This window comes from Bufo gargarizans, chromosome 6 (assembly GCF_014858855.1).
Source record: "Bufo gargarizans isolate SCDJY-AF-19 chromosome 6, ASM1485885v1, whole genome shotgun sequence".
Classification (NCBI taxonomy): Eukaryota; Metazoa; Chordata; class Amphibia; order Anura; family Bufonidae; genus Bufo; species Bufo gargarizans.
The window spans coordinates 387,932,579-387,945,821 of NC_058085.1; positions in this window are offsets into that span (position 1 = coordinate 387,932,579).

The following is a 13,243-nucleotide window of genomic DNA, read 5'->3' on the forward strand; positions in this document are numbered from 1 at the left end:
TAGCTCGCGCTCAGTCAGATTGGATGGAGAGAGTCTGCCACAGATACTCAGTGGTATTTAGGTTTGGACTGGGCCATTCTAACACATGAATGTGCTTTGATCTAAACCATTCCATTGTAGCTCTGACTGTATGTTTATGCTGTGTCCCCTACGTGGCTTGTGGCAAACTTCAAACAAGACTTCTTATGGCTTGCTTTCAGAAATGGTTTTCTTCTTTAGTACATGACTAATAGTTGTCCTGTGGACAGATTCTCCCACCTGAGCTGTGGATCTCTGCAGCTCCCCCAGAGTGACCATGGGCCTCTTGGCTGCTTCTCTAATTAGTGCTCTCCTTGCCTGGACTGTCAGTTTAGGTGGACATCATGTGTTGGTAGGTTTGCAGTTGTGCCATCCTCCTTTCATTTTCAGATGATGGATTGAATAGTGCTCCGTGAGATGTTCCGAGCTTGGGATATTTTTTTATAACCTAACCCTGCTTTGCACTTCACAACTTTATCCCTGACCTGTCTGTTGTGTTCCTTGGTTTTCATTATGCTCTTTGATCACTAATGTTCACCAACAAACCTCAGCCTTCACAGGACAGCTTCACATGTGGACTCTATTTACTAATTAGGTGACTTCTGAAGGAAATTGGTCACATTGGATTCTATTTAGGCTGGTTTCACATGAGCGAGTTCAGTGCGTTGAACTCGCAGCGTGTCTGTGAGAGATCCCTTCTTCACCCAAGTAGCACTGATAGGATCGCAAGGGTCACATGATGCTATGTAACCCTTAGAGTTCTGGAATGTATCAGCATTATGTCATTGTTATCCAATACATTCCAGAACTCTAAAGGTTACATAGCATCATAAATCAATACTATGCTATGCAACCCTGTGAGTGCTGAGAGGTCAGGACTAGAGTTGAGCGAACACCTGGATGTTCGGGTTCGAGAAGTTCGGCCGAACATCCCGGAAATGTTCGGGTTCGGGATCCGAACCCGATCCGAACTTCGTCCCGAACCCGAACCCCATTGAAGTCAATGGGGACCCGAACTTTTCGGCACTAAAAAGGCTGTAAAACAGCCCAGGAAAGAGCTAGAGGGCTGCAAAAGGCAGCAACATGTAGGTAAATCCCCTGCAAACAAATGTGGATAGGGAAATGAATTAAATTAAAAATTAAATAAATAAAAATTAACCAAAATCAATTGGAGAGAGGTTCCATAGCAGAGAATCTGGCTTCCCGTCACCCACCACTGGAACAGTCCATTCTCAGATATTTAGGCCCCGGCACCCAGGCAGAGGAGAGAGGTCCCGTAACAGAGAATCTGTCTTCATGTCAGCAGAGAATTAGTCTGCATGTCATAGCAGAGAATGAGGCTTCACGTCAGCCACCACTGCAACAGTCCATTGGCATATATTTAGGCCCAGCACCCAGGCAGAGGAGGGAGGTCCCGTAACAGAGAATCTGTCTTCATGTCAGCAGAGAATTAGTCTGCATGTCATAGCAGAGAATGAGGCTTCACGTCAGCCACCACTGCAACAGTCCATTGGCATATATTTAGGCCCAGCACACACACAGGCAGAGGAGAGAGGTCCCGTAACAGAGAATCTGGCTTCATGTCAGCAGAGAATCAGTCTGCATGTCATAGCAGAGAATGAGGCTTCACGTCAGCCACCACTGCAACAGTCCATTGGCATATATTTAGGCCCAGCACACACACAGGCAGAGGAGAGAGGTCCCGTAACAGAGGATCTGGCTTCATGTCAGCAGAGAATCAGTCTGCATGTCATAGCAGAGAATCAGGCTTCACGTCAGCCACCACTGCAACAGTCCATTGTCATAAATTTAGGCCCAGCACCCAGGCAGAGGAGAGAGGTCCCGTAACAGACAATCTGGCTTCATGTCAGCAGAGAATTAGTCTGCATGTCATAGCAGAGAATGAGGCTTCACGTCAGCCACCACTGCAACAGTCCATTGGCATATATTTAGGCCTAGCACACAGGCAGAGGAGAGAGGTCCCGTAACAGACAATCTGGCTTCATGTCAGCAGAGAATCAGTCTGCATGTCATAGCAGAGAATGAGGCTTCACGTCACCCACCACTGCAACAGTCCATTGGCATATATTTAGGCCTAGCACACAGGCAGAGCAGAGAGGTCCCGTAACAGACAATCTGGCTTCATGACAGCAGAGAATCAGTCTGCATGTCATAGCAGAGAATGAGGCTTCACGTCACCCACCACTGCAACAGTCCATTGGCATATATTTAGGCCTAGCACACAGGCAGAGCAGAGAGGTCCCGTAACAGACGATCTGGCTTCATGTCAGCAGAGAATCAGTCTGCATGTCATAGCAGAGAATGAGGCTTCACGTCAGCCACCACTGCAACAGTCCATTGGCATATATTTAGGCCCAGCACCCAGGCAGAGGAGGGAGGTCCCGTAACAGAGAATCTGTCTTCATGTCAGCAGAGAATTAGTCTGCATGTCATAGCAGAGAATGAGGCTTCACGTCAGCCACCACTGCAACAGTCCATTGGCATATATTTAGGCCCAGCACACACACAGGCAGAGGAGAGAGGTCCCGTAACAGAGGATCTGGCTTCATGTCAGCAGAGAATCAGTCTGCATGTCATAGCAGAGAATCAGGCTTCACGTCAGCCACCACTGCAACAGTCCATTGGCATATATTTAGGCCTAGCACACAGGCAGAGGAGAGAGGTCCCGTAACAGACAATCTGGCTTCATGTCAGCAGAGAATCAGTCTGCATGTCATAGCAGAGAATGAGGCTTCACGTCAGCCACCACTGCAACAGTCCATTGTCATAAATTTAGGCCCAGCACCCAGGCAGAGGAGAGAGGTCCCGTAACAGACAATCTGGCTTCATGTCAGCAGAGAATTAGTCTGCATGTCATAGCAGAGAATCAGGCTTCATGTCAGCCACCACTGCAACAGTCCATTGGCATATATTTAGGCCTAGCACACAGGCAGAGGAGAGGTTCATTCAACTTTGGGTAGCATCGCAATATAATGGTAAAATGAAAATAAAAATAGGATTGAATGAGGAAGTGCCCTGGAGTCCAATAATATATGGTTATGGGGAGGTAGTTAATGTCTAATCTGGACAAGGGACGGACAGGTCCTGTGGGATCCATGCCTGGTTCATTTTTATGAACGTCAGCTTGTCCACATTGGCTGTAGACAGGCGGCTGCGTTTGTCTGTAATGACGCCCCCTGCCGTGCTGAATACACGTTCAGACAAAACGCTGGCTGCCGGGCAGGCCAGCACCTCCAAGGCATAAAAGGCTAGCTCTGGCCACGTGGACAATTTAGAGACCCAGAAGTTGAATGGGGCCGAACCATCAGTCAGTACGTGGAGGGGTGTGCACACGTACTGTTCCACCATGTTAGTGAAATGTTGCCTCCTGCTAACACGTTGCGTATCAGGTGGTGGTGCAGTTAGCTGTGGCGTGTTGACAAAAGTTTTCCACATCTCTGCCATGCTAACCCTGCCCTCAGAGGAGCTGGCCGTGACACAGCTGCCTTGGCGACCTCTTGCTCCTCCTCTGCCTTGGCCTTGGGCTTCCACTTGTTCCCCTGTGACATTTGGGAATGCTCTCAGTAGCGCGTCTACCAACGTGCGCTTGTACTCGCGCATCTTCCTATCACGCTCCAGTGCAGGAAGTAAGGTGGGCACATTGTCTTTGTAGCGTGGATCCAGCAGGGTGGCAACCCAGTAGTCCGCACAGGTTAAAATGTGGGCAACTCTGCTGTCGTTGCGCAGGCACTGCAGCATGTAGTCGCTCATGTGTGCCAGGCTGCCCAGGGATAAGGACAAGCTGTCCTCTGTGGGAGGCGTATCGTCATCGTCCTGCCTTTCCCCCCAGCCACGCACCAGTGATGGACCCGAGCTGCGTTGGGTGCCACCCCGCTGTGACCATGCTTCATCCTCATCCTCCTCCACCTCCTCCTCATCCTCGTCCTCCTCGTCCTCCAGTAGTGGGCCCTGGCTGGCCACATTTGTACCTGGCCTCTGCTGTTGCCAAAAACCTCCCTCTGAGTCACTTCGAAGAGACTGGCCTGAAAGTGCTAAAAATGACCCCTCTTCCTCCTCCTCCTCCTCCTCCTCCTGGGCCACCTCCTCTTCCATCATCGCCCTAAGTGTTTTCTCAAGGAGACATAGAAGTGGTATTGTAACGCTGATAACGGTGTCATCGCCACTGGCCATGTTGGTGGAGTACTCGAAACAGCGCAACAGGGCACACAGGTCTCGCATGGAGGCCCAGTCATTGGTGGTGAAGTGGTGCTGTTCTGTAGTGCGACTGACCCGTGCGTGCTGCAGCTGAAACTCCACTATGGCCTGCTGCTGCTCGCACAGTCTGTCCAGCATGTGCAAGGTGGAGTTCCACCTGGTGGGCACGTCGCATATGAGGCGGTGAGCGGGAAGGCCGAAGTTACGCTGTAGCGCAGACAGGCGAGCAGCAGCAGGATGTGAACGCCGGAAGCGCGAACAGACGGCCCGCACTTTATGCAGCAGCTCTGACATGTCGGGGTAGTTGTGAATGAACTTCTGCACCACCAAATTCAGCACATGCGCCAAGCAAGGGATGTGCGTCAAATTGGCTAGTCCCAGAGCTGCAACGAGATTTCGCCCATTATCACACACCACCAGGCCGGGCTTGAGGCTCACCGGCAGCAACCACTCGTCGGTCTGTTGTTCTATACCCCGCCACAACTCCTGTGCGGTGTGGGGCCTGTCCCCCAAACATATGAGTTTCAGAATGGCCTGCTGACGTTTACCCCGGGCTGTGCTGAAGTTGGTGGTGAAGGTGTGTGGCTGACTGGATGAGCAGGTGGAAGAAGAGGAGGAGGAAGCCGAGAAGGAGGAGGTGGCAACAGGAGGCAAAGAATGTTGCCCTGCGATCCTTGGCGGCGGAAGGACGTGCGCCAAACAGCTCTCCGCCTGGGGCCCAGCTGCCACTACATTTACCCAGTGTGCAGTTAGGGAGATATAGCGTCCCTGGCCGTGCTTACTGGTCCACGTATCTGTGGTTAGGTGGACCTTGCCACAGATGGCGTTGCGCAGTGCACACTTGATTTTATCGGATACTTGGTTGTGCAGGGAAGGCACGGCTCTCTTGGAGAAGTAGTGCCGGCTGGGAACAACATACTGTGGGACAGCAAGCGACATGAGCTGTTTGAAGCTGTCTGTGTCCACCAGCCTAAATGACAGCATTTCATAGGCCAGTAGTTTAGAAATGCTGGCATTCAGGGCCAGGGATCGAGGGTGGCTAGGTGGGAATTTACGCTTTCTATCAAATGTTTGTGAGATGGAGAGCTGAACGCTGGCGTGTGACATGGTTGAGACGCTTGGTGACGGAGGTGGTGGTGGTGGTGTTGGTGGTACATCCCCTGTTTGCTGGGCGGCAGGTGCCAACGTTCCTCCAGAGGCGGAGGAAGAGGCCGAGGCGGCAGCAGCAGAATAGGCCGAGGCGGCAGCAGCAGAAGAGGTAGCAGGGGGAGCCTGAGTGACTTCCTTGGTTTTAAGGTGTTTACTCCACTGCAGTTCATGCTTTGCATGCAGGTGCCTGGTCATGCAGGTTGTGCTCAGGTTCAGAACGTTAATGCCTCGCTTCAGGCTCTGATGGCACAGCGTGCAAACCACTCGGGTCTTGTCGTCAGCACATTGTTTGAAGAAGTGCCATGCCAGGGAACTCCTTGAAGCTGCCTTTGGGGTGCTCGGTCCCAGATGGCGGCGGTCAGTAGCAGGCGGAGTCTCTTGGCGGCGGGTGTTCTGCTTTTGCCCACTGCTCCCTCTTTTGCTACGCTGTTGGCTCGGTCTCACCACTGCCTCTTCCTCCGAACTGTGAAAGTCAGTGGCACGACCTTCATTCCATGTGGGGTCTAGGACCTCATCGTCCCCTGCATCGTCTTCCACCCAGTCTTGATCCCTGACCTCCTGTTCAGTCTGCACACTGCAGAAAGACGCAGCAGTTGGCACCTGTGTTTCGTCATCATCAGAGACATGCTGAGGTGGTATTCCCATGTCCTCATCATCAGGAAACATAAGTGGTTGTGCGTCAGTGCATTCTATGTCTTTCACCGCTGGGGAAGGGCTAGGTGGATGCCCTTGGGAAACCCTGCCAGCGGAGTCTTCAAACAGCATAAGAGACTGCTGCATAACTTGAGGCTGAGACAGTTTCCCTGGTATGCATGGGGGTGATGTGACAGACTGATGGGGTTGGTTTTCAGGCGCCATCTGTGCGCTTTCTGCAGAAGACTGGGTGGGAGATAATGTGAACGTGCTGGATCCACTGTCGGCCACCCAATTGACTAATGCCTGTACCTGCTCAGGCCTTACCATCCTTAGAACGGCATTGGGCCCCACCATATATCGCTGTAAATTCTGGCGGCTACTGGGACCTGAGGTAGTTGGTACACTAGGACGTGTGGATGTGGCAGAACGGCCACGTCCTCTCCCAGCACCAGAGGGTCCACTAACACCACCACGACCATGTCCACGTCCGCGTCCCTTACTAGATGTTTTTCTCATTGTTATGGTTCACCACAACAACAAATATATTATTTGGCCCAATGTATTGTATTCAAATTCAGCGGGATATAAATTTGAGGCCTAGTATTTAGGCGCTGGGTGACCGGTATGGATTTAGTGACAGAATTAGACTTGGAAATGCACAGAAGCGTGTGTGTGAAGTTATTCTGAATGACCCTATGTGCACCTTCAATATGATCTACCCTTTTAGGGATAGATTTCAAATAGCTCTGATATAGCAGAAACCACTAAATTATGAAATTGCTAAATTGGGAATTGTATTTCAACCCAGAACAAGAAATGTGCTTGAACGGACACTAAATAACTCGCCCAGCTACAGCACTAAGGACAGATTTAGCTGGATATAAATTTGAGGCCTAGTATTTAGGCGCTGGGTGACCGGTATGGATTTAGTGACAGAATTAGACTGGGATATGGCCAAAAAATAAACAGACTATTGCTGGTTAAATGCACTTGGTGTGACAGCTTCACCCTGATGTAGGCTTTAGCCAAAAAACAACCACACCATTGAGGGTTAAATGCACTTGGTGACGGGTGCAGCTTGCCCCTGATTTAGTATATGGCCAAAAAATGAACAGACTATTGCTGGTTAAATGCACTTGGTGTGACAGCTTCACCCTGATGTAGGCTTTAGCCAAAAAACAACCACACCATTGAGGGTTAAATGCACTTGGTGACAGGCGCAGCTTGCCCCTGATTTTGTATATGGCCAAAAAATGAACAGACTATTGCTGGTTAAATGCACTTGGTGTGACAGCTTCACCCTGATGTAGGCTTTAGCCAAAAAACAACCACACCATTGAGGGTTAAATGCACTTGGTCGCAGCTTGTGCTGGCGCACCACAAGACACAAAATGGCCGCCGATCACCCCAGAAAAATGTGACTGACAAACGGTCTGTGCAGCCTAAAAACAGTGAGCAATTGAGGATCAGCAGCTCAATGATCCACAGCTGCAGATCGATCAGTTAATCAAGTCCTTTGGAGGAGTTAATCTGCCTAATCTCGCCCTACTGTCGCAGCCGCAACCTCTCCCTACGCTAATCAGAGCAGAGTGACGGGCGGCGCTATGTGACTCCAGCTTAAATAGAGGCTGGGTCACATGGTGCTCTGGCCAATCACAGCCATGCCAATAGTAGGCATGGCTGTGATGGCCTCTTGGGGCAAGTAGTATGACGCTTGTTGATTGGCTGCTTTGCAGCCTTTCAAAAAGCGCCAAGAAAGCGTCACAAAAGCGCGAAGAAAGCGACGAACACCGAACCCGAACCCGGACTTTTACGAAAATGTCCGGGTTCGGGTCCGTGTCACGGACACCCCAAAATTCGGTACGAACCCGAACTATACAGTTCGAGTTCGCTCATCCCTAGTCAGGACGGGAGCTGCTGCATTGAGCTCGGTCATGTGAAACCAGCCTTAGGGATATCAGAGTACAGGGGGCTGAATACAAATGCACAATATACTTTTCAGATTTTTATTTATTACAAATTTTGAAAACCATGTATAATTTTCTTTTCACTTCACGCATACTACTTTGTGTTGGTCTATCACTGAAAATCCCAATAAAATTACAGTTTGTAGGTATAACATGAAAAATTTTGGAAAAGGTCAAGTGGTGTGAATACATTTTCAAAGCACTATATATAGAAATTTCTCCATCATCACTAGACATAATTACCTTTCAGGATGATAAGAAAGCCGGGTGTGCAGTACTGGCTGCCATATTAGTTATCACCCAACTTTCCAGGAAATATAATTTTTAAAAGGCAATCGGGCAATAAATTCTTGTGGCAGAGCGCATTAACCGCAAGGAAGTGTTAAGTGACACTGAGATGTCCAGGAGAAGAAGAGCAGAGAAGTGTCTTCTCACCGGCCTGCTGCTGTCACTTAGATGAAGCGTACATGGAGCATGATTCGCTAATTAATATTTAATTACTCTTGCAGACGGGCTTCATCGTGTGGTTCTGCTTAACCTCAATCTGACAGTCTGCTTCCTATGTCTGTTTGAATTTGCAGTATTTAATTTGCCATCCACCTTTTTTTATGGACTTGGCGCTGGTATTAAAAACTTAAAGGGGTTGTCCAAGCGTTTGATACTGATGACCTATCTTCAGGATAGGTCATCAATATCTGATCGTCGGGGTCTGACTCCTGCTGAGTATCGCGGCCTCTTCGCAGCTTACCAAGCACAGCGCCACCCATTAGATAGTGGCTGTGTGAGATTGAGAAACAGCTCCCATTGTTTGAATACTGTTTGTGTGTGGATTCAATTAAATGTTCTGGACTGACGTTCTGCTGTTTGGCCACAAGATGCTGCTGTTTCCTAGGGACTGACTGCATATACATATTTCCATATTCATGAGAGGTGTGGTTTTTAAAGAGCATGAAGAAGGAGAACAGGAGCCACCTTAGAAGCTAGCTGAGCAGGGCCGGCGTCAGCACCCAGCATACCCGGGCAAGTGCCGGGGCCCACTGTTTTTTAGGGGGCCCGCTCGTTTGCTCGGTCCCTTAAAACATTTTGAGCTACTTCACTGCTGCTGCCATGTCACAGGATCTCCTCCTGGAGATACGTGATCATAGCAGGGGGGGAGCGGAGGCGGAGCAGTGGCAGCGCAGCTGCAGACAACAGCATAGCAGCCGAGCGCCGAAACCAGGAGCAGAGCAGGAGTAGGTGTGTGTGAGTCTGTGACCAGTAACATGAGGGGGCGGCCGCGCATGGGGCATATCACTTACCAATGCAATAAATGCATCCTGCATGGTGTGGTGTTTTTGGGGAGGGATCCTGCCTCCACTAATAGGAGGATAATGAATTGTGCAACAAACCTTTTTATGGGGGAATTTCTTAGACCCCACACCCAGTATACCTCGTACCACATACTATAATGTAATGTATATGGATGAGGAGAAGAAATGCACAGCAAGCAGTAAAGCAAATATTCCTCCTAAAATGACTGAGCCTTTAGGAATATTTGCTTTACTGTTTACTGTGCATTTCTTTTCCTCATCCATATACATATAAGTATGTGGTAGCCTGAGGTATACTGGGGGGGGGGGGGGGGGCCTAAGGAATTCTCCCACAAAGATGTTTGTTGCTCATTATCCTCCTATTAGTGGAGACACAAACTGAATGGAATGACGTGGTATAGCAGGAGGTGTTTGTGAGTCGGCCTTATGCTCCTGTAATTTGCCCACTGGCTCCTGGTATTTGCCCACTGGCACAGGTAGGAGAGTGTTAGGTCCCGGGCTACTTGAGAAACCTTGTCGCGGTGCCCGGGCTTAGACATGTCCTACACCGTAGGACATGTTGACTAATCTCTCAATTTTAAAACCAGTTTGAGGATTTAGTAATACCGCAGAGTGCACCTGTCTTTTGCTATTTTGTTATATTGTCCTATTAGTGGAGGCTGGAGGATCCCTCCCCAAAAACACCACACCATGTAGCATTAGTACATTGTATTTGGTAGCACGCACACTGTATGAGTCTGGTCTGGGGTCCTAATAATTTATCTATATTCTGTAGTTGCCCCCTCCCTCTACAGAAAATAAATTCTGCTGCAGACTACCTAAATAAATGGAAACACCAAATTAGACCCCTAAATTCAGACCCCAGATTAAACCCCTAAATTAGTTTAGGCCCCAGACTAGATCCTAAATAAAAATCAGAGCCCCAGACCAGACTCCTAAATTCGGAACTTAGACCAGAACCTCTAAATTAACTCTTACCCCAGTCTTCTAAATTCAGACCCCCACACCATGTATAATACATGGTCTGGGGGTCTGAACTTAGAAAACTGGGGTAAGATTTAATGCCACAAGAGGGCCCACTGAGGCTTTATCGCCCAGGACCCCACATGAACCTGAAGCTGGCCCTGTAGCTGAGACTGAGGAGCTGTGTGTGAGCAGAGAATCTGATGGATCCAGGAGTAAGAGGACCACTCAGTGGCCACAGCTGCAGCTGAGTGAAGCTGATCATTGTCCAAGACCCAGATCCTGTCCAGGGAAAGGAAGATTGTTTCCAGGAAGGTTGATAAGAGCTGAGGAACAAAGCTGCACCCTGCGGGACTTCATGTCTGCTGGAAAGACTAGTTCCGAGTTGTCAGCGGATAACGAGCAGACTCGGGTCGGTAAGATCGTGCATGCACCTCACTGCAGTGTTGGCGCCTAGAGACTGAGACGAGTTCTGTAGTTAGATAGTTAGGGTCTCTGCTTTGTGTCAATCTAAAGTGTTGCTACTAGTACTACAAGGACCCCATTACTAAAAGGGACATTGCACATTTGAGAGCTGATAAACACCCCCACGAACTCAATCCAGTTGCGCGTTTTGCTCAGGAGTAATAATCAGGCACGTGCTACCAGACTAGTTATGGGAGGGGGAATAATATAGAGCAAAGTAAGATTGTAAACTGTTGTGTTGCACCGCAGGCTAACACGTACAAAGCACCCAAACAATTGTTCGTGTTTGCTTCAGGGTAATAATAGGTACGGCGAGGCAGTTTTAGTTGTGCCCACCAGTAGGTAAATTACTGCGAAACGTCCAATGGCATCCATCAGGGGGCTCCGTACTGTGCAACACAGGGGTCTCAGGCTTTGGGCTGGGTGTATGTAAATCTATTTTATGTTCTCATCTTTTGTGGTTGTCTTTATTATCATGTGTTAGTAAAATTACATTTTTGCAAAAGCTGGTGTCAGAGTTGCTTTCCTCATTCGTGACTTCACTGTATCTTGGGCAGCCCCCCCACTTGGTTTGCAGCTCAGCCCCATTCACTTGAGATGCACTTAGGCCATGTGCCATATGAATGTGATGTTCTGGCCTAGGAAGAGGCCGCAGTGCTCACCAGGGTGCCATGACCTCTTCAAATGATCGACGGGGGTGCCGGGAGTCCTGAGGATAGGTCATCAATATCAAAATCTCTGTCAACCCCTTTAAATACTGAAGTCATAAACTTTTATAAAAATACACTGGAGAAGGAAAAGAATAGTTATGTCCATACCATATAATTGGGGTTGTCTTTACCAGACTGTTTATTAGAACCAATCAGCAAAGTAGAGAGAGACTTAAAGGGATTGTCCACCCCTGGGGACCTTTTCTGCAGACCCTTTAGTGTGGCTTGAACAGCGGTGAGAATTATACTTACCTGATCCCCACCGCTGGGTTCCAGCTCCTTTGCGCCCTCAGCTCTGCCACAGCTCCTGAATCTCCGTGTGTCAAAATCTAGGTTGGCACCGGTCACATGTCTGCTGCGGCCAATGACTGGCCACAATGATGAAATGTCACTCATGCATCATGTGACTTATTGCAGTTGCCAATCATTTGCTGCAGTGTACAAATGAGCCACGTCAACCAGGATGTTGACGAGGGGAGACCCGGGAGCTGTGGTGAGTGAAGGAGCAGGAACCCAGCGGGGGGGAAAACAGGTAAGTAACGATTCCCACTGTGGGTCCGGCCACACTAGACAGTCTACAGGATTAATAACCCTAGGAGTGAACAGCCCCTTTAAAGGGAACCTATCACCATGAAAATGCAATGTAAGCTACAGGAAGGGGCGGATTAGGTGTATGATAGGCCCAGGGCTGTCTACCCAACTCGGGCCCCTCCCTTCATTTTAGTTTATTTATTTATTTTTTGTATGAAGAGGCTGCGGTGCTTCGTGAGCGCCACAGTCTCTTCCTAGGCCATATGACATTTCCAGACAAAAAATAATAATAATCACCCCAAATTGGCTCCTAAACTGAAAAATGTGGTTGCCAAATTTAAAATACTTATAATTATAATAAAAAAGAACTTGGAGTAGAATACAGCACCACATACCTCTTACATCCAGGGACATCTCCTGTTATGTAGAGCTTATCTTTCCTCTTCTCCTCCGTTTGACTCAGACCGCCATGACTAATTTTTTCAGCCGCATCTCGTCTCTGTAGAATTTTATATACAGACACGTTAGATTTCTTAATTTTTCCATCATACTCCCCACCCTGGTGTCCCCACAATGTCATCCTGCTGCTACTCCCAATACTGTGCCTGTTGTGCTTCCCAATGTCCAAGGTACTATACTGCTGAAAAAATAGTGACCCCAGTAGACATAATTGGGGTCATTTATCATACTGGTGCCCCATATAGTAATTTCCCCCATATAGTAATTTGCCCCCATATAATAATTTTCCCCATATAGTAATTTGCCCCATACAGCCAGACCTAATATAGTAATTTCCACCTGCCCCTTTACTAATATGTCCTCCTGTGTCTCCTCCCCCCCATGTCCCCCAAAGTTTGCACATAAAAAAAAAACTAAAAACTAAAAGCTAAATACTCACCTATGTCCAGGCGCGCAATGGCAGGCGCGCACACTTTCACTGCAGTAGTGAAATCCCGGCGCAGGTGGGATCTCGCGCCTGCGCTGGGATTTCACTACGGCATAGGCCTCAGGCCTACTAGGCATAAAGCCTATGGTGGTGATCGGCGGCGGGGCAGGGAACTATGCGCTCCCGTGTGCCCCGCAGTATGTGGTAATACGGGCTAGTGTTAGGCCCCCCAGCAATGTAGGGCCCTGGGCTGCCGACCCGAACCCCCTATTATAATCCGCCATTGGCTAGTGGCAGCATATTATAGAGCAGGAGGAGCTGAGCAGAATGATAGATAGCTTTCTAGGAAACGATTCAGTAAAACTTGTAATTTATACATTTATATTCCTGCTC